The sequence below is a fragment of the Bubalus bubalis genome, chromosome 15 (genome assembly GCF_019923935.1).
Source record: "Bubalus bubalis isolate 160015118507 breed Murrah chromosome 15, NDDB_SH_1, whole genome shotgun sequence".
In the NCBI taxonomy this organism is placed as follows: Eukaryota; Metazoa; Chordata; class Mammalia; order Artiodactyla; family Bovidae; genus Bubalus; species Bubalus bubalis.
Window position 1 is genome coordinate 13,834,148 of NC_059171.1, and position 23,282 is coordinate 13,857,429.

Sequence of the window (23,282 nt, forward strand, 5' to 3'; positions counted from 1 at the left end):
GATTATCTCTAGAGTTCTATTCAATTCCAATAAAACCAGTTATTCTAGAAATGGTGGGCTGGGGAACATCAGATCTGATTTCTGCTTAGCCTTTAGGAAATCCAATAACTATCCATATCAGTTTTCTACCACTGCCACCCTGAAACTCAGTAGTTCCTACAAAACAACAATTTATGATTTCTCACCATTTTGTGACTTGCCTGGGCAGTACGGTGGCTTCACATGGGTTCACATGGGTTCCCTTTTGTGATCGAATTCAGCTTGAGGTTGGAGGGATTCAGTTGGGACATCTGTAGTATCTGGGCCTCCCTTGCCTTGTGGTCTTTTCATCCTAAAAGAGGCTACATTTAGCTTTCTCACTAGTGGTGGTACCACTTCAAGAGGGCTAGTCTTGGTGCTTATGTGCTCATTACACCTCTTCCATGTCAAGTTCAATACTATCTTGTGACCTCAAGACCTCAAGAAAGTCACATGGCCTAGAATCAGTGAGGGAAGGGCTACACAAGGACATTGTTAGAGCCAAATTGTGTCCTTCCAAAGAAGGCAATGGCACCCCACTCCAGTACTCTTGCCTGGAAAATCCCATGGACGGAGGAGCCTGGTCGGCTGCAGTCCATGGGATCTCTAGGAGTTGGACACGACTGAGCAGCTTCACTTTTTCACTTTTCACTTTCATGAACTGGAGAAGGAAATGGCAACCCACTCCAGTGTTCTTGAATGGAGAATCCCAGGGACGGGAGAGCCTGGTGGGCTGCCGTCTCTGGGGTCGCACAGAGTTGGACACGACTGAAGCGACTTAGCAGCAGCAGCAAAGGGTAAGCTGAAGTCCTAACTCCATGTACCATAGAATGTGGCCTTATTTGGAAACAGAGTCTTTTCAGATGCAGTCAAGTTAAGGTGTGCTCTACAGGAGCAGGATAGACCTCTAAACCAATGTTACTGGTGTCCTTATAAGAATAGGGAGAGTCACACAGACAGAGGCGAGATGGCCATGTGACGACAGAGACAGATAGGAGTGATGCTGCCAAGAAGCCAAGGAATGCCTAGGGCTACCAGAAGCTAGAAGCAGGAGGATTTTCCTCCTAGAGTTTTTGGAGGGAAAATGGCTCTGCTATGCCAGTCTTGATTTCAGACTCTTGCCTTAAGAACTGTGAGAGGATTATTTGTTGCTGTAAGCCACCCAGTTTGTGATACAGCAACCCTAGAAAATTAATACAGGCATGAACACCAGGAGGCAAGGTTCTTTGGGGCCCACTAGTGTAACGATCTAGCACACCATTTACTCTTGTGAGCATAATTACACAAATGTTACATGATTATTGTCCAAAATATGAGAAAATGTAGGTGTGGTAGATTGCAATCATTCTTTATCCTTCCTTTAGTCCATGGCCTCTGCCATATGACTTGACACCCTCCACCCCAAAACAATTAGAGCATATTCCCTTTCCTCCTCACTTTCTTATGGCCATGTGACTTGCTTTAGCCAATTGAAGAAGAAGGAAAGGCCATTATGCCAGTTTCTTAATAGGCCTTTGTATTTCTACAACCACTGCCTGATCTGACTGTTCCTTGTGGCCAACGTGGTCTGCCTAAGATGTTGTCTCTTGTGCTCCCAGAGCTGTCTGTCCTTAGGTATGAACCAGGACTGCCACTTCCATCATGCTCAGGGGTTCAGAGCTATGTGCTACTCTGGGTTGAAACTAGAGAGAATGCTCCTGTCTCTACAGGGATCAAACCTATACCAAAGCTTTCTCTTCTGTTTTCTCCTATTCTCCTCTAGCACAGGTGTCCTTAACACTTGCTTCTAGAGTCCTTTTCTCCCATGCTCAGCACACATACCAATGAAACTGAGATTCAGCTTTTTCACTCTGGTAACGTAAATCAATGCCAATGTCTTTACTATTGAGATGGGAATCACACTACACCAATCACCCTGCAATTTGCCATCTTTACTCAACAAGGTATCACTCATCTCCTTTCATTACTGTAAATACAGATTTGTCCTCATTTTTAATAGCTGCACGTATTTCCATATGCACATGGATGTGCATATGCACGCATATGTGTATGATCAGTAGCTTCAGTCATATGCAAGTCTTTGTGACCCTATGGACTGCAGCCCGCCAGGCTCCTCAGTCCATAGGATTCTCCAGGCAAGGGTACTGGAGTGGGTTGCCATGCCCTCCTTCAGGGGATCTTCCCAACCTAGGGATCAAACCTGGATTTCCTACATTGTAGGCAGATTATTTACCCTCTGAGCCACTAGGAAAGCCCATCCATATATATATATGTAGTTTATTTAAATAATTCCTTACTATCAGACATTATGTTTGTTTCATTTTTGTTTATTAATAATGTTGTAATAAATGCACTTTTACATACTTGTTCCATTATTTTAGAAATAAATTCATAGAGATAGAATTGCATATACAAAACATTTTTTAAGGATTTCAGTATAATTTTCCTAAATTACTGTCTGAAAACACTATATTAATTTATACCTACCAATGTGTAAAAGGGCTAATTTTTTAATTCTCATGTAAGCACTATGATTCTTTACATCTTTGCCAAATAATAAAAAACAAAGTTTGCGTTTCATAGTGTATTCTTCAGTCCTCTTTTAAACAATTGTGTTGCTTAGAAATGTGCTTATAAAACTGAATGGGAAAGAGACAGCAAGAATAGAGGATACTGATGAGATCAGAAATGAGCTCACAGAAAGAAACCAAGAACAAGGAAGGAGCAGATGTGCAGGTCAAAGCACTGCTGTTAATGGTCATGCTTCATGGATTTTTATTTGGCACATTAATTTAAAATGGCTCAGATGTGAGTGAATTCAAATTCAAAACGGTGTCACTCTAAGTTGACACACTCACAGAGGTTGAAAATGTAGGAGAGAAATTCCAAACAAGAGCATATCTGAGGAAAAGTGAAATAGTCTATCAGGGAAAGAGTTATCCCCCAAACATGATATTAATTAGGAGGACATGCAGTATGCACAAAACTGTTTTGGGGAGTAACCAAGTTAGATATGAGCTTACTGAGTGGAGAGGAACAAGATCAGCCAAGACTAAGGATTCACACACAGGCAGTTTCTGCCACATGGGTCTAAGATAGGATCAGGTGCTGCAAATGTGGACAGATCTATTTAGTTTAACATGTCCATGTTATCTACAGTGGTGCTGGTCCTAAGAAAGGGAAGGGGTTATTCTATCTGGGATGTCAAATGGATTAAAAGAATAACATTTCATCTGCTACTTTCATTCAATGCTGGTAATTTGGTTTTAGATACACATATATTTAAAACCAAATAATATATATATATATATATATATATATATATACACACACACACACACACACACACACACACACATGCATGCATGATAAGTCACTTCAGTGTTTGCAACTCTATGGACTGTAGCCAGCCAGGCTCTTCTGTCCTTGGGGATTCTCCAGATAAGAATACCGAAGTGGGTTGCCATGCCTTTGTCCAGGGGATCTTCCCCACCCAGGAATTGAACCTATGTCTCTTATGTTGTGTTAGCAGGAGGCAGGAGGGTTCTTTACCACTGGAGTCATCTGGTATATATAATTCATTTCACAGGTCTTAAACACATGTATTCCATGTGGCCCGGAATCTCACTTCCAAGAGTTCATCCTAATAAAACTATTTAGCATACACCCAAATATTTAGATACAGGATGTTCACTGAAACACTGTTTATAAATTAATGATGCTAAAACATATACTGAGAACATTTAAAATGATATTATAGAAATATTTTTACTCACATGGATCAATGATCATAAAATATTATATTTTAAAACAGAACCTGAAAAAGAATAGATACATATATATATGCATAACTGAATCTCCTTGCTGGACACCTGAAACTAAGGCAACATTGTTAATCAACTACACTCCAATATAAAATAAAAAGTTAAAGTAAAGATTGCAATGTGTGATTCAGTATAGTATGTGTGGATGAGTGTCAGCAGTCTATGACGTTCCTTTAAAGACAGCTACCACTAATACTTGAATTTTACTAGTTCTTTGATCCTCTTTTCATGCTTAGATTAAGGAGTCCTACTGCAAAGTTGGTTGGAATCCTACACTTGAAGCACTTGTTTTTGCCAGCTCAGTGTTTTCTTCTCCAGAGTACACTAAGCTGAGGCCTGGCGAGTGACATAAATGGGGACTGAAATTATAGCTACGCTCTGAATCCAGACTCATGACACTTCTCCTCCAGTCCCTCTTGCTATGTTTATATCATCTTGACACTTGGGATGAACTCCTTCTCAGGAATCCCGTAGATCATCTTTGATAATTTGACTTCTCCTGGGGAAACAGCACCCAAACACATGCGGTTTGCCAAACATAACTATCCATGTTTGGACCCCACATTTGGACCTGTCTTAGTTCTATCCTCATAATGTTCCCCAGCCTCCATTTGAACCAAGTGGAAGCAAACATACCCTTGGGAAGACGAGGTGGTGGGCAGAGGTGACATCTAGTAGCATACAGCAAACATATCTAAATCTTAGCTCTGGATTACTCAGCTTATTTTGTCACATGTTTTTGTGTATGTAACTGTGAAAAACATTAATGTGAAGACCTGAAGGATATGCACCAAAAATATTGACAGTCCAGTGGTGGGTTATGGGTAATTTGTTACTATTGTCTTCTTTTATCTTACCTATGTATTCTAATCTACAGGGATCATGTATTCCTTGTGAACATTAAACACCAGAAGTAATTTTTTAAAGATACTCTCAAAAAAAAAAAAAAATGCTTCTCTGTTGACTCAGCTGGTAAAAAATCTGCACGCAAAATGTGGAAGACCTGGGTTTGATCCCTGGGTTGGGAAGATCCCCTGGAGAAGGGAATGGCTGACCACTCCAGTATTCTGGCTTAGAGAATTCCATGGACTGTATAGTCCATGGGATTGCAAAGTCAGACACAACTGAGAGACTTCACTTTTCACTTTTTTGAACAAACACTCTGTGGTATCTATTGCATCACTTCCAAACATTCTATAATGATAACTGTCAGGTGAATTCTTGATTCCAGGGCCATCAACTCAAGTGTTTTTGCATTATATAGCAATTTTTAGTAATTTTTTTCTGATCAAACCCATTCCTTCACAGTAATCCTAAAATGGCCTATTTATTTGGGATTGATAACTTTGATGAATAATGTGGAGAGAATAGACAAAGTATCCAAGTTTGAAAATATGAGAGAAATCATTACAGAGAAGATTCACGAAGCATTTGGGAAAGCAGTTGGGTATCACTGTAGGATCCTCAGGGAGGCTTTACAAGCTTAAGTGTTTGTAGTGTGGTGAAAGTGGCCAGATTTTTGGTAAGACACTGGCTTAAAGTCTGAGAGATGGAATGTAGTACAGTTGGATGCAGAGAACAAATACGGACTCCAGTTAAGTTTGGGAGGTGACATAAAAGAGATAAGGGCAGATTTCAAATTTACTGCAGAGGAGGAGAAACTTGGCAATAGCCATGGGCTGACTCCTTCAGTTTCTGTTCAAATTTTCCCAGCTCCTCCCACTCTATGTGATACCCAGCGGGATGCTCCAGCCTTTGGATCCACCCAGGCTTGATCTCAGGAGTGACCTCCATGTTCAAGAAAGCATCTGCCACTATTTGGTCCAGTCTTAACCCCCCAGCCTCCTCAGAGACGGGGCATGCCAAAGTTCTTTTGTAAGTATGTAGTGAGAGTTTGAGTCACACTCTTGCTTAAGAGGATATTCTATGCATTTTCAGACATATGACTAACTGGGCAAAAAGCTTAGAAAATATAACTCGGAATAACACAGTGTTCAGCAGGAGAGTTGTTCTTTGCTTTTCGTGTTGTTGGAGGGGAGAGGGAGGAGGATTGGCCTGAAATATGGAACACCATAAAGAGACAGATAGACAGAGAATCAAAGTCCCTGAATGGCATTTAATTCCATGTTGCTGTTTTTCCTGGTCGGGTTTCAGAAATCCTCTGACAGTTGGACTATTTGCTATTTAGTCATTCTACTGTACAAATTTTACTGACAATCAGCAGGCATTGCCTAATTTCACACTCAAGCTAATAAAAAAGACCAAAGCAGACTACAGCATCAAGTGTACGTTTAACTTGATGGGATTTTTAAAGAACATTTCCAAGATAACACATAAGTTGTAAGAGTAGCAAATATACAATATTGGACGACATTTAAGTACATTCAGGTTTTAGCCAAAACAGCTTGCAATAACCAGACTGAAAAAAGAAGGACAAGAAGCCTAATTGGAGGCTTTCACATTAGGTTCTGAAACATTTTTTGGTCCCCTTGTGCCTTGTTTCCAAGATGGTAGCACCTGGAAAAACATGCAGCTTGATTTCTGTAATAGATATGAGCTCAGATAGTGTGGGCTGCTTTACACCAGCCCCTTTGAAACGGGTGGCAGTTACTGCCAGAGTCCAAGTGGCTAAATCGCATGCTTGGAAATAGGAGTATATTCATCTGTTTGTGAAAATCACCAGGCATAGACTGTTTCCACCCAACACACCGAAGAAACTCGCAAGCCTCCTGTTACCAGCAAGAAATAAAGCCAAAACTCAGCAAGAGCAATGCCAGATGATCACGGCTGTTTTCCTGAAGCCTCGATTTTGAATGCTGTGTTACTATTTATTCTTCCCGGAGTCAGAAGCTTCTGCCAGACTGACGACAGTGTCTTCCACGAGGCAGGGGCAATTTCCACCCAATCCTGGTCCCCAAAGCGTCCAGCGTGTGTTCACTTTTCATCACAACTTGATCAATTACCCCCAGGAAAGTTCATTTCATTTCACTTGCTACAATGAGAGTAATTAGCGCAGCCTTTGACCCTTTCTTCTCTACCCCACTTAGTTTACAGTGAGCTGTGAAATGTGATAAGTTAATTCTTAAATACATGCTTTTATGCCAAGAACAGATATCTCTTATTTGACTTGCTGTTCCCCCACAGGAATTTGGTATTGTTTATCTAAGAATTTGACATCCAGCAATTTTGTCAGATAAAATTGGGAAGAAATGTCCTCCAGATGACATAACTGCCCTATCCATGGAGAGTTCAAAACTTGCCCCTTTATCTTTATATCCGTAGTAATAACTGGACCCTTTTCACTCCACATGGAAGGTACAGTTTCATCCCCAGTTTGAACTAAAAATGCTACAGGGCTAGAGATATAGTCAGAGTCCATTATAATAAAATGTGCAAGCACCTAAAGGATCCTACTTGGAAGTCCAACACTAAATTTTTCAAGTGCTTGGAAACATAACCTTTATATACTTGAGGGGGTATCATGGGCTAATTGAAAGCTATCTTGCATTAACCCCAAAGTATGAGTTTTCAGCCTTTGATTAGTATGTTCATATAAACTAATAGGCAGTTTATATGTACTGCAGAAAACCTGGGAAACAAGAGCTTAAAGAAGAAAACGAAAATTAATTCTATCTACAAAGATAACTACTCAAATTCCAGTTTCTTTCTTTTCAGTCTACCTTTTATACAATTATATAAACTTATATTTCACCAAAAAACTACATCTTGTGCTATAGACAATTTTAGCCTTTTTTCCACTTTATTTTTTACTATGAGCATTTCCCCCCGTCACTAAACATGTATCAAAAACATGATATCCCATGGCGGTAAAGATTTCACAGCCCATGAACTCTTTGGCATCTGGGTTACCTGCATTCTCCTTGAAATGCAGTGACCAGGCAGCATCATGTCCGTGCCAGGACCCCCCAGTCACAAGAGGTAGAAACATAAAGAAGAGAGTTCATCGGCTTCCATTAAAAGGACTCCCGTTAGGCACCCCTGTCTTCTGGGCTTCAGTTATGGTCTTCAGGTCTCAGTCTTTGTCTCCCTGTGTCTCCTTACCTCTGCTTGGCTTCCTACCCAAGCAGGCAGGAAGGCTCCCTCTATGTGGAAGCACTACAGTACTAACATCGCCATGCCTGTACCCACTCACAGATCCACTGCAATCAGAGAAAACGAGAAAGTACTTTTCTCAGTGGCCCCCTGAAAGGCTCATGGAGGTCTATGGTTGGTCTCACAGAGATCACATGCTCATCTCTGAGGATGGAGTGCCCTGATTGGCCAAGTCTAAACCACGTCAGGGTCACGCACAGGGGTCAGCTCCCTGGGACGGGGGCCCAGGCAGGGAGGTTGTGAGAAGAGTCTCCACCCTCTGTTCACTGCTTTTCTTTCCTTTTCTTAAAATTTGTCCTCACTAAAGCATCAGCACCAGTTCAGTGTGTGATTCAATTCTTGCCTCATAGGCTTTCCTAAGATAAATGTGCTCAGTACATTTAGGAACAGTTATATTCCCTGAACTCAGAAGAAAAACGAATCCCAGACTCATTTCATGAGAATGCCAGTTATCTTTACATGGTCTAGCCTTGGGTCTGCCGTTAAGATTATCAGCCAGTCACGTAGATATCAAGTGACCGTAGCTTGATTGTAGGATGTTGAATGGAAGCTAATGATACAATAACTTTGAAGGAGAATCAAGATCCAGAATTACAGGTGCACTTTATCTAGTGCCGCAACCATCATTACCGATCCACCGTAGTGCCATCCTTCTCAGAAGGAGAAGACCAGGTACGGTTTCCCATGGCTTCTCAGCCAGCACAACAGAGAAGGCACATCTTGGAATCAGCTGTGGCAAGCATGCTTGATACAGTGCCGTCCCCAGTCTCAATGGTGCTGAGAAATCGTTTTCTTATTCCTGTAGGGGTAGCTCTTTTTGCTATATTTGACCGAGAAAGACTAAGAAAAGCTATACGTGGCATGGTTTCAGAGAGGCTGTGTGCTATCTTACTGCAAGTTAAAATATGCAAATTCTACCGCAGGTGGAGATACCTTCAAGGGAATGGTCATGGACGCAGGGACTCAAGCTCAGCAGTGTTTGAGAGAAGTCCTCTGACTTTGTGAAGGTCACCTTCAGAGTGCTGTCTTAGGAGGATCGGTCAATCGTGGTAAGAAGGCCAGCTGGAGGACAGCGCTGCTGGTGGTGTACTGTGTTAATCTATTGAATCTGCATGTCTCTTACTAGACTGAGGGCTTTTCCTAGTATCCACTTAACGTCCTATAGCAGACCTCGCACTCACCACTTCACATCCTCTTGGCCTCAGTTCACAGCTCTGGAAAAGAGTTTCACAAGTTTCCATCTACTCTCCACTGACAATGCATGCATCAAGCTTGCACCAAACCCCTGTCTTCCTGCCTGGGGGGTCCCCTCACTCCCCAGGAGGGGGTGCAGGGTGCCTGCTTGACATCCACGTATGTGCAACCCAGAAGTGTGCAAGCAATTATGCTTTCAGGGGTAGCTCCCAACCGCAGCAGCGCATGAGCCCTCTGATGCTGCTGTACACTCTTCACAGGGTGCCGGCAGACTGGATACTAGCCGCTCTCACTGGTGGCCCTCTCACTACGTGTCCTTGTATTGGCTTTACTCCCTCCCTCCCTGTTTCATTCTTCTTGATCCCTCACTTCTGCCTTTTATGATCGTTTCCCAAATCCATCTACATGTAAACCTTTAGTCTCAGTATATTAAGGGAAACCCAGGCTGAGAAAACCACTGCACACGAATCGCTTAGCATAGAAACTGGCTAGATCAGGTATACAACAAGTATTTTTAAGTCAACAAATAAACCAAGTATAAATAAATTAAAATTATTTTAAAAACTAAGAGGTAGAAGAAGAAGACAAAAAAAAATGAGACTACTAATACAGTTTAGTACAAGAAAATTTGGGGCTTCCCAAGTGGTGCTAGTGGTAAAGAACCCACAGGGGATATAGGAGATGTGGGTTCAATCCCTGGGTTGAGAAGATCCTCTGGAGGAGAGCATGGCAACCCACTCCAGTATTCTTGCCCGGAGAATCCCCATGGACATAGGAAGTTAGTGGGCTGCAGTCCATAGCATCGCAAAGAGTCGGACAGGACTGAAGCGACTTAGCACGCACGTACAAGAAAGTTCAGCATTGCTTAAACCTACCAACTCAGTAGAGACCCTCCCTATGCCATACTGGTGGACTCAGAAATGTGCTTTCTTTGTAAGCAGGTGAATTTTCACCAAGACCTATCCGTTTAATCCTTCCTCTCTCAGCTTGAGAAAGCATGGGATAGTGGAAAAAGAATGAGAGTTGTCATGACACCCAGCTGGGCCTGACTCTCCAGGTTTGCCATTGCTTCCTACCAACAGGACCTTTCCATATTCTTCAAGGTCAGTTTGCCTGTCTGGGCTTCCCCAGTGGCTCAGCAAGTAAAGAATCTGCCTGCAATACAGGAAATTCAGAAGACATGGGTTCAATCCCTGGATTGGGAAGATGCCCTAGAGGAGAACACAATAACCCACTCCAGTGCTCTTGCCTGAAAAAATCCCATGGACAGAGGACCCTGGCAGGCTACAGTCCCTGGGGTCACAAAGAGTTGGATATGCCTGAGTACCAACTCATGCAATGGGAACATGAATATTGTCTTATAGAATTGTAAAGATTAAAAAATAGGTCCTCAAAAATTCCCCATATTGTCTGCCCTCCTTTGCTCCCTTCTCTGGTGATACCTATACATTTTCTTTGAGGGCTTGTTTCTAAACTTGTGGTCCATGGCTCTGAGCTGCAACAATCTTCTGACTCCATTTGTTTGTCTTTACAGTTTCTGCACTTGCAGTACACCAGTCAGCTGTCCCAACACTTGAAAGACAATCTTCCTCAGGTAAAGATCTTTATAATTACTTAAAAAAAATCTTTCCAAGGCATTTTGGTCCAGGGGGCTCCCCCCTAGGGACGCCATGGTGTGTCATGGGCCCAGATGAGAGGTGCACGTGCACGCATGGGGTCCTGTGAGCCTGCAGCTCTCCACCCTTCTCTGGCCAATAGTGCCTTTTGTCTGCCTGTGCTCCTCTCAAAGGTCAGACCCTTGTGAAAAATACTTGCTCTATTAATCATCTTGGAAGACTGCTCCAGACACATTTTCAGAAGGGATGCAGTAAGTTTTGTCTGCACTGTGCACCCTGGGAAAAGAGTTTCCCCTTGAAAAGCAATCTTGCCCGCAGCCAAGTCTTTTTTTTTGCCCCTTACTTTTTAAAAAGTAATGAAATTATTGCATGTTCTTAAGGTGTCAGGAGGCAGCGCCACCCCTTTGGTATGGGCATGTTTGTGTACTCAGGAGATGTGTGCCCAATTAGTGGACTGCACATGAATGCTGGTGTTGGCGAATGACCTACAGCCAGCTGCTGCTCAGTCTTTTGGGGAAACAGTGGAAGGTTTAACCATTATTTTGCACAGACTTGTTCAGTCAGGGACAGAGTGGTGTGAGGATAGCTACATGCCCAGAGCTAATGAAAGATGAGCCAGTGATTAGACTGGCTCACAACCTGGGTAATAATTTTTATACTCACAATTAGATCATGGAATTAAACAGAATGAGACTGATTCCCCCACTGTACTGCATAGCAGCAGTCAGGATACATGACGTTCTATTCCCTTTTTTTCTCATCTGAACCTTACAGCTTTAGATCTTCAAAGGGAGAGGCACTTTCACCAGTCATTTGAATGAAAGCAAGTTTTTCATCCTCCTGTCTTGTTCAGTAAGGGATCACTTTATGTGTGCAAAGAAGTGAGCACAGAAGAGAGAAATTCCTGGGCTTGCTTCTGTCTCATGTAGGATTTTCATCTTTTGCCTTTTCCACTTGTGTGGAAACTTTTCCCAGTCATTACATGATCTCATATTCTAGTCCACGCAGCCAGTCTTGGTAGCAATGAGAACGAAACCTTGACAAATGTGCCATTTGTTCATTAAGTCTCCCATCTTGTAAGGGTCAGCTTTTTGGCAAAATCATGATAGTACCTATTCTATTTCAGATATAGTTTAACAACTCTACATTCTGAATGAAAGCAGGGTTGATTTCTATAGTAATTCTCAGTTGAGATGAGAAATAACTAATTAACAATGTCTCACTGAGATTCCTCCCAAACGCCATGCCAAAGGAGGTCGACAGCCATATTCAGTAAAAACTATTTAACACCTTGGACTGCTTCCCAGTGGGATCAGACCAGACAAGAAGAACAAGGCAGGCTGCTTAGGAGACAGTCTAGGGATTTTTGTGAATGACATTTGCAATAGATAGATACGCTACCCACCCCCCCCTCAGATTCTTGCTCCTGTGCATATGTAGGACTTACAACTGAGTCATAGCTTTCAGGAATGAATGTATATGTCATAGTCAGTGACCTGTGGTCATAAATAGCTTGCTTCAAAAGTACCCCAGGCACGGCTGAGCCCAGACAGTCCCTTGAATGACTTAACTCGAAGCCCACTTCAATAGCCTCTTTTTATTGTCCACATCCCCTTTTACTACCATGGCCTTGCATAATTCCCACAATCTTCTAGAAGATTTTCAGTGAAGAACCATCTTTGAACAAGAGCATTAAGAACTGGGAAGTGGACACCAACTTGTAACTGAGGTATCCTGAAAATAGTCCTAACACATTTCCCAGACCTAACCACTTAGGGTAATTTGGAGTCAACAACTAGCTGTCATGCAACAGACAGGGAGCGTCTGCCGAGGGCCAGACACTTGATTAGGTTCCTGCTGAGAGAAACATGGAAGGGAACAAGTCTTCACTCTCCAGGAGGAGATCTCAGGGACAGAAAATGTCAACAGTCTTTCTCACCACAATGACGCTCAAACAACTGTCTCAAGTGAGAACTGGAGAAGGTGCCACACAAGAACTGGTCTTCCAGAGGGAAGGGGAGTTGGTCTGTTAGAAAAGAGAGAGTATACCCATACCAAGAAGAACATTTCTTTGGTCAAAAGCATGGGAGTGTAAAAGACCATGGCATGTAGAGAGTACTGTATAGCAGGAGAGTGCGTCAGGGATGGATGGATCAGGGCACAAAATGCATTTGTTGGGCAGTTGCAAAAACCTTAGAACTTTCTGAACTAGATATACCAGGGGAGATTTATTATGAGGAGGCACAAAAAGTTCATGGATCTCAAGGGCAAGAGGTACAACTAGGCTTAGGAATGGAAACACTATCAGGAGCTAGAGCTGGAGTCATTCTCTCTATCTTTTTCTTATCTGGGCCATGAGATTCCTTATTTCTGCAGATGGACAGCACTGAATTGATCATTATTCTATCGAATAGGAACTGATACTCTTCTCTGTGCTCAGCATGCTCATATGCAGTGGGAAGTAGATCAGGGCTGGCTTCATGGGGACAGACACATGCAATCAAATGACCCCCACATTAGGTTTAATGCACAGCTGTGGCTATCTTGTAATTCTGAATATTTTCACTGAGCTTATGTTTTGGAAGTGAAGTCCAGTGGGATGATGGAGCATGGACTTTGAGTAGAAGAGATGCCCAGAGAACTTTGCTTTCCCATTCACATATAGCATTTGGAACGCCCCATGGGCACACAATTTGAGTGGCCCACGATACATGGGCATTCAAGCAGACTCAAAGCAAGTAGAAGGAAAGTATGTTACTGCTGCTACTAAGGTGGGGGTGAGGGAGGTGCTGACATCCTAGAGGCCATGCTTTCCATTTGTCCTTTGAACCAGAACAAGGACCAAGGAATCCTTTCACGTTCTTATCCATGTTCTTTCCCTGGATTAGCCAACTACTTCATGCTGAAATGATGCCGTAGAAGGAAAGGGAAAGATAGGGCAATACAGACTTCTTTTTCCTTTCAGTCCTTCCTTACTCATTATTAGGCTGAAGGTGGAGAGCTTTGGTGGAATGCATCAAGAGGTGAAACAAAACTGGTGAGTTAGTTTTGTGCAGCATTTCCCCTGTTCGGGTAAGAATGACATACATAACAAATATAAGCTATGAAATACAAATCATGTAATTTTCATGATTTGCATATGAGTTAAATGCTGTTATATTTGCATTTAAAGCTGGCATTATATAATACAAAAATGAACTGTAAAATCTGTACTAATAATTTACAATTTCAACTTTTTCTTTACTTAGAATGTCATTAAATTAGCAAATAAAAAGCACAATAGCAAGTTGAATGATCACTCAAGAAAGGAAAACATTTTATACCTTACTGCCTTCAACAGTATTCAATTCCTGCTCTTTGAACAAAGCACTCAACATACTCATTTTGTACCAGGCTCCACAAATTGTATATTTCTGTTCTGGTGATGAGTGGGCAAGCAAAATAGACAGGGCGCCTGTTGTCTATGGAGTTTATTTTCCACTGAAGAAAACAAGAGAAAATAAAATCAATAAGTAAATAAACAAGAAAAACCTCACTAGCTTATAACTCTTTGGAGGAAATAAGCAGGGTGACATGATTATCAAGGGAAGGGGATCCTCTGTAGCTGGGGCAGTAGAGAAAGCCTCTTCAAGAAGGTGTTCTTTCAGCTGAGACCTGAAACAGGAGCAGTTAATGATGCTGACGCAGTGAAGTCTGCCCCTTCATGCTTAGACTCTGGTCCGCACTCTGCGGCCAGCCTGAACAAGCCTGGCCCTCCCACAGTTTCACAGGTGATGGTCAGGTCTCCCCAGGAGCCTTCACTGTGTCTGTGCCCCTGAGTGAGCCTCCTCTGGACTTCCTGTCGAAGGACGTTCCAGAGACTCTTCTCATCAAGCTATCTAAAGACCATGACAAGTTGAAGGGAAAACATGAGATGCACCTATTTCGGCCCAAGAGTTTGAGGAGCCTAGAAATAGAATCCCTGGAGGACAAATCCCCCGTTCCAGGAGCTCTTTGGAGAGGCTACCTGGCCAATGCCCTGCCTTTGTCAGCCATGCAGAGAAAGTCACATCAGAAGGGAGGATGATTTGAATGAGCCCAGATGTTTCACTTAAAACCACAACCAGGCCTAGCATTTCAGCAGGTTTTTTTTTTTTTTCCCAGTCATTTCTTTTCACGTCCTGTACATATTTGAAAGTGGTCTAAGGAGACAGCATGCCTTAAAAGAGGGACAATTGCAAATGGCAGAAAATAGCAAACACGATAATAACTTGTCATGTCAAACAAAGTTACAGCCAAGGCAAGCTGTCTAGCAGTGAGCAGATGTGGACCGAGAGGGAGATTGCAGAGAGCTAAATGTGGCAGGCCTCAAAGCATTTTGGTCAAGGATTGTAGAATACTACCCATGGTAGAACATATACAGTAAATATAAAATTTCAAGAAGGATTTAGAAATATGCAAGTTTTACTATGTGAGAGTTTAAAAGAGAGCGACTGAAGTCTCAATCAAAGGGAGTGAAGAGTTTTGCCAAGTGAAGTAGAATATGATTATGTAGAGGATTTGAAGCTAGGATTATTATTTTTTTTTCCAGAAAGAACACTGCACTTGGCAGCAGCCCCAATTCCAGTACAAAGAAGTTAGTAAACTGATGACGTAGCGGGGGATTCATCTAGAGAGGCTGATTGCTTTGTCACCTTCTGCCAAGACCATTTGGAAATAAGCCCTACTGTCCTATGTGTACTGTTGTTGGAAAGAGATTGAGGTTGACCATGAAAGACTCAACAAGTAACAGGTGAATTTAGGCATTTGGGCATGATATGTTTTCACTAAATATTTGTAGAATGAACACAAGGACCCTGAGGGATGGGATGGACAGGGAGGTGGGAGGGGGGTTCAGGATGGGGGACACACGTACACCCATGGCTGATTCATGTCAATGTATGGCAGAAATCACTGCAATAATGTAAAGCAATTAGCCTCCAATTAAAATAAATAAATTAAAAAACAAAGAGTCTAGAAGTTTAGGTCGGAGGACAGTTTTCTGGACTAGGCTATGGGTATGCTACATCTCGCAGTGGCATGGGTACAGATCCTTATACGCATGGATATATGCATGTGTGATTATCTGACCTATTCCAGCTATTGAGCCCTAACTGCATGCCCATAATGAGTTGGACAAGTTTGGTCTACACATGGAAAAGATGGGTTCACTTGCCACTGGGGGCACCATTGTGGTGAAAAGGGAGAAGAGGCAGCGAGACACTTGATTGCAGTCAATAGTACAGGCTGGTGTGCCAGACCACCACTGCCTCATCCCGTGAGGTTGGGGCCAGCACCTCTGTGGGCAGGTCCACTGGGTGATGTGATGTGGCAAGTGATTCCAATTGTGAGTGTTCTCCAAGCCAGTCCCCACAGACACCACCAGTTTATGAGATATTTGGGAGCAGTTAAACCAGCGTGTGGCAGATACCATTTATTTTTATGCCATCAGATGGGGAAACTGGATGACGACAGTTACTGAGCTGCTTCCTCAGATCAAAGACTTTCGGGAACTGAAAGACCGAGAAAGCCAATTTGTCAAAGTGCTTGTTTACACAGAGGTGCTTTCTTACAGTTACGGCAAAACACGAACGTACATTGAACCTGAAATGTCGAGAGAGAGAGACAGAAAGCAATGAGCATCACTGTACTTCCCAAAGTTTGCTTATTTGTGTTAAAACTGGACAGATAACTTTTAAAGAAGGCAATCATTATGCAATAAAATTAAAAATTAATGTGAAGCATTTTAGGATGATCAATGAAAACAGTGTTGCAACTTCAGAAGCAGATTGTTAGCATTGTTGGATTAGAGTCACAATTTTAAGGAACAAACAGAGATTTCCTCTGAAAGAGTAGCACAAGTTAGAAGCCTTTTGTAAATCTGAGAGCACAGCAGTCCCCCCGGACAACTTTGTGGATAAGCATGTGAATCCAAGAACTTATATTTCTATGACATGTCAAACTGGCAAATGTTTCGATTCCTCTGGGTTTATTAAAATCTATGATTTCTTCATTCTTTGGATAACCCAAGAAAGAGTCACCATCGACACCACAAACCTGGAGTGCATCCTGACTGAGGGTTGAAGATGATCATCATATTAGGTATCAGGATTCGAATCCTTATGCAATGTGGGAGACCAGGATTTGATCCTTGGGTGGGGAAGATCCACTTGTAGAAGGCATGGCAACCCACTCCAGTATTCTTGCCCGGAGAATACCCATGGACAGAAGAGCCTGGCAGGCTATAGTCCATGGGCTTGCAAGAGTCGGGCACAAGTTAGTGACTAATCCTCCACCACTGTTTTGAACAGCTAATGAGTTTTACCATTGTTTTTATTACCTTTTACCTTTTGGAATTTCTAATCATGTGGCTTACTACCAAAAAAAAGTTAGATTTTCTAGCTTTGGGTCGTAACATATGTAGAAAGTGAAACTTGCCTTAGAATTCCCTCCTCCGAGGCCACTTAGTGCTCCTTTTGGGTAGGGAGTGAGATCCGTCTGTTTATCTTTAGCCTTGCTCTTCTGGCAAACTGGCTCACACACTGGCAATGTGATGTCTGTTACCTTGTATTTCATGGAGGATTTCCCCCAGCCCCAGGAGTTCCATGACCTTTGCGACTCAGACATTTATGGTCAATTCTCTTCCATGCTCTCTGGATCCAAGGTACTGGGCAGTGACATAAATGGCGAGTCATTGGCTGGTTCTGAAAAGATTTCCAAGAATAACTGCCACAAAACTTTTTAAAGAAAACGATGACTTTTAAAGATCTAGAAATGTTGTCTGTCAACTGAGGTCTAGAATGGAGACTGCTGGTGGCCAAATCATCTCACAGGCATGTTTTGCTTGGCCAGGCTAGTGTTGGCCTGCAGAGTGTTTAAGAAATATTTAATTAGTTCCCAACATTTGAAAAATCAGGAGATGTCATGTAAAAAAATCCAGATTTCTGGCATCATCTGATTTGGTAGCTCAGAGTCTGCATACCCACCTGGCAATAATTGGCTACCCCTCTATAGCAGTCATCCCAGCTGGTTGGGCCAAGCGCACTCCACTCATCAGTCCCTACCACTCCGCGCCAGACTTCTTCACTCAACTCCATAGCATGCCTGGCTCAGTAGGCATTTGAGGTTGAGATCTTTACTTTAGAACTTCACTGTGCCTAGCATGCTGCTAAGAACTGTGGAGGAAACAGGAAAAGGATTAGCATTGTAAGCTGGTTAGAGAAAACAAGAATACTAATAATAAAAAAAAAAGTTAATTTATGGATCAATTAAGGTCTCCGTCGTGAGGTATCAAGCACAGACATGACCCCTGACCTACACACGGCATGCATGTGTGTCCTGTCTGTAGAAGTGATGATAAGAAAGAGCCAGCACTGCAGGAGACCAGTTGAAGAACTCGACAGTTTGTCCAGTTAGGTCATGAAGGTGCCTCCAGTGTGGACGTCAGAGACTCATCCATGTATTTATCTACTGTTTCATTTGTCAACAAATATCTATAAACTGATGGGGAGGCCCCAAAAGCCCACCACTCAGGCCTCTCTCCAGGGAACCTTCCTGGGGACTTTGGTGGATGACAGTCACACATACTGAGCCTTTGCATTCATTGTGGATCCAACCTCCCAGAGACCACTTTCTGCCACGATCTGAGCTTGGTGGGGGTTCTGGACCGAGGCCATTCCTGCCCAATATGGGATTTCTCCAGGGAGCAGCCTTTGTGTGGGCCCCACCTTCAGTCTAGCCAAAACTTGCTCAGAACTGCACCGTGGTCTGAGGCTCTTCTTACCCAGTCTCCCTTCCTTCCCTCTCTCCTTTCACTAGCCTCCTGTCAGACCTGTATCACATTCTAAAACCTCTCCCAGCCTTCTCTCAGCTTCCTCTATGTTATCCCTTATAGGTGTTTCCACTAATAAGTTGCTTGGGTGTCTAATCCTTGGCCTCTGCTTCTCAAAGAAGCAGATAGAACTTGCAGTTGTATGTCAGACACTGTGCAATAAAGTGAGGGTACATACACCATAAGCAGTAGAAATAAGTTATTTAAACTAGGGAAAGGCTTGAGAATGACTTTCAGATTTATTGGGTGGTCAGGAAGGTCTTTCTAAGGGGATAATGCTTAAGCTGACATTTAAATAGTAAGAAGGAGTGCATGCATGTGTGTACTTAAGCGCTTAGTCGTGTCTGACTGTTTGTGACCCCATGGACTGTAGCCCACCAGGCTCCTCTGTCCATGGGATTTTTCAGGCAAGTATACTGGAGTGGGTAGCCATTTCTTCCAAGAAGGAAGAAGAAGGAGATAGATAGTCAAATGAAAGTCTTAGGAGGGAACATTCCGGGCGGAGGGAAGAGCAAGTACAAAGGGTGGAGACAAGAACATCTTTGGTGTATTTGAGAAGAGATAAAAGGTCAGTGTGGTTGAACGGTAATCAAAGAGGGAAAGAATGGAGTGAGCAAAAATGTCAGAGAACTAGAGAGGAGCCTGATTGCTTTGGGATTGTCAGTAACAGTAAGCAGTTTAGAGCAGGTCAGGGAGAAGATTATCCTCTATCTCCAAGGAGAGATGGAGCTCTGTTAGGTCAAGACAGGACTCTAAAGGCTTGTGTCTCCTGCTAAATGTCACAATAAAAAGACAGAGGTTTTAAGCAGACTACAAATACAGAGCTATTGGTTGCACTTGTATCATGCAGGCCTTGTGGGCCATCCTGAGAAACTCACAAATGTTACATCGGTAGAGAATGCTGGGTTCCAAGCTCTGTGTGTGTGTGTGTGTGTGTGTGTGTGTGTGTGTGAGGGTGAAAACAGCCATTGTCTAAGCTGAACCTCATTCCTATGTGCTTTCAGAGTTCAGAGAAGGTATAAAGGGCTGTGAATTACAGTAAGTTAAAGAGAACTTCTTGGAGAAATGGGAAGTTAGCTTATTGAAATCGTGTTGCCTGCTAAGAAAAAGGAAAAAAGCCACAGCATTTGTCTTGCTAAAGCTGGCTGACTGGATTTCCATTTTAAGAAAATAAGGAGTCAACAACTCCTATTGCAAATGTGCCAGCACTTTACCTGACCACTAGCAAGTCTGCAGGAGCTCCTGAACAGATGCTAGAATGCAATGACATTGGAAAGGGACTGTGTGCCTAGGTCTAGACAGAAGATGTGCAACTTGTTTGGAGAATATTCCTTGAATACCAGCTTCAAGAGTCCACGCCTCAGGCATAAGCTACTGCTCTTGGACTGGAAGTTCCTGAGAATGTTTTTTGACCAGAGGACCCTTGAGGCTATTGTTATTTTCTGCTCCTACCTGGTTTGAGTTCTTCAAGAGGCTTTGGATTTTTCTGTTTTGTTTTTAATGTTGCCCTCCCACCCCATCAGGGGCAGGACAGTGAGAAACAGATCTGTGATAGTTCACTAGTCCTTCCATTTGGAGAGTAACAGGACAGTTACATGCAGTAGGAAAGTTTCCTGAAATAGGACTGTATTATCCGATGACTGGAAAGGATGATGGAAAAGTTCACTTAACTATAAGGAAACTGATGAAAGGCCTGGATGAAAGGCCTGGATGGTTTCCCATTGTCCAAGGAGCTCAGCTTCTCTAAATAGATCTCAATATGTTCATCATTCAGCCCTTGTCATGGCTGGGTCAACATGATGGCAGACAACGTCCCTGAGCATTGAGAAATCCAACTGCTATCTCATAAGAGAATGCCACCTATTTGAAATACTTGTTTTTTTTAATTTCCATCTGAATATTTTTAAATCAACTTATTGTTGAAACTTGTGCATTTATACATATAAATTTTAAATAAGTGATCAATAAATTTTCAAAAAGTGAATATAACTGTATACCCACAACAGATCAAGAACCAGACATTATCAGCACCCCATGAGTCCTCGTGTTGCTGCCTTCCTGGAGAAGGCAATCTACTATCCTGGATTCTAACACAGATAGGTTAACTTTTCTTGTTTTGTATTTTATATATTAATGAATTGAATCTTACTTTATGCAGTCCTGATCGCAAGGAAAAAGTCTTTAGTATTTCACCATTGAATGTAACATTTTTATATGTCAGATTAAGAAAGTTCTCTCCTATTGCCACTTTGCTATGAATTTTCATCATGAATAGATATTGAATTCTACCAAATGCTTTCTTTTATTCTATTGAAGTGGTTTGCTTTTTTAATGTTTTTCTTCTGTTAACATAGTGAATTATATTAGTTGATTTTTCTAATGTGAAAACCTTCCAAAACCAAAGTAAAGTCTATTAGCTATATTGTATTATTCTTTTTATATATCACTGGTTTCAGTTTTCTGACATTTTGCTTAAAAGTTTCTGCATTCATGTTTATGAAAGAGCTGACTTGTAATTTGAATAGCAAATTTCATTTTTAAGTAGATCTTTAGACTGCTCAGAGTTTTAATTCTATTTTTAGTTGTAGTAAGTAATATTTATTTAAGAGGTTTGCACATTTTATCCAAATTGCTAAATATATTAGTGTCCAGTTTATTATAATACCCTGTTACTATTGTTTGATGTCTTTAGGATCTGTAGTCATGTTGTCCTTTTCAATTTTGATACCAATCATTTGTTTTTATTTCCTAACAAGTTTGGCAGCAACTTATCAATTCTGTAAATCTTTTTAAGAAACTAACTTTTGGTTTTGCTGATTTTCTCTATTGTATGTATGTGGTTTTTTAAAATTTGTCATTTTATTATTTATTTCCATTTACTCCTCTTTACTCATTTTTTGAGATGAAGGTTTAAATAATTCATTTCCTGACTTTCTTCATTTTCTCCATTTAGAGGTATAAATTATCCTCCTTCTATGTAGATGGCTGCATGCCACAAGTTTTGATATATCATACCTTCGTTATCATCCAGTTCAAAATATTTTAATTTTCAATATGATTTCTTCTTTGATACATGATTGTCTATAAATTTATTTTTTTCAATCTCCTGGTAGTTAACTTTTTCTAATCATATTTTGTTGCTGTTTTTTCTTGATTCCACTGTGGTCAAAGGATCTATTTGAATTCTAAGTAATTTCAGTCCTTTCAGTCAGTTCAGTTCAGTCGCTCAGTCGTGTCCGACTCTTTGTGACCCCATGAATCGAAGCTCGCCAGGCCTCCCTGTCCATCACCAACTCCCGGAGTTCACTCAGACTCACGTCCATCGAGTCAGCGATGCCATCCAGCCATCTCATCCTCTGTCGTCCCTTTCTCCTCCTGCCCCCAATCCCTCCCAACATCAGAGTCTTTTCCAATGAGTCAACTCTTCGCATGAGGTGGCCAAAGTACTGGAGTTTCAGCTTTAGCATCATTCCTCCCAAAGAAATCCCAGGGCTGATCTCCTTCAGAATGGACTGGTTGGATCTCCTTGCAGTGCAAGGGACTCTCAAGAGTCTTCTCCAACACCACAGTTCAAAAGCATCAATTCTTCGGCACTCAGCCTTCTTCACAGTCCAACTCTCACATCCATACATGACCACAGGAAAAACCATAGCCTTGACTAGACGAACCTTTGTTGGCAAAGTAATGTCTCTGCTTTTCAATATGCTGTCTAGGTTGGTCATAACTTTCCTTCCAAGGAGTAAGCATCTTTTAATTTCATGGCTGCAGTCACCATCTGCAGTGATTTTGGCGCCCCAAAAAATAAAGTCTGACACTGTTTCCACTGTTTCCCCATATATTTGCCATGAAGTGATGGGACCAGATGCCATGATCTTAGTTTTCTGAATGTTGAGCTTTAAGCCAACTTTTCCACTCTCCTCTTTCACTTTCATCAAGAGGCTTTTTAGTTCCTCTTCACTTTCTGCCATAAGGGTGGTGTCATCTGCATATCTGAGGTTATTGATATTTCTCCCGGCAATCTTGATTCCAGCTTGTACTTCTTCCAGCCCAGTGTTTCTCATGATGTACTCTGCATAGAAGTAAAATAAACAGGGTGACAATATATAGCCTTGACGTACTCCTTTTCCTATTTGGAACCAGTCTGTTGTTCCATGTCCAGTTCTAACTGTTGCTTTCTGACCTGCATATAGGTTTCTCAAGAGGGAGGTCAGTCCTTTAAAATTTATCAATTCTGGCTTAATGGCCTAACATATGGTTAATTTGTATACCAGTACATTGGTAGTTATGTATACCTAGAAAAGTGTTATTTTGGGGTGTAATGTTTCATATTTGTCAAATAATATAAGCTTGTTAAGTTCAGAATTTTTATATCATTTTGAGTTTTTTGGTTGCTCCTTCTATCGGCTATTGACAGAAGTACATCATAATTTCTTATGATTATTTATGATTTATGATTATTATTTATGATTTATGATAGATTATCTATTTTAAGATTAATTTTGCCAATTTAAAAATACTTTGAAGATTTGTGGGGTTCAAACAAATATAAGGATATACTGTCTATGAAATGGAAAGACCTCTTCATTATTAGAAAATGCCTCTAAAATACCCAACTGACTCTCCTTTTTAAAATAAATTCCAATTTTATTTATGTATATATATATATCT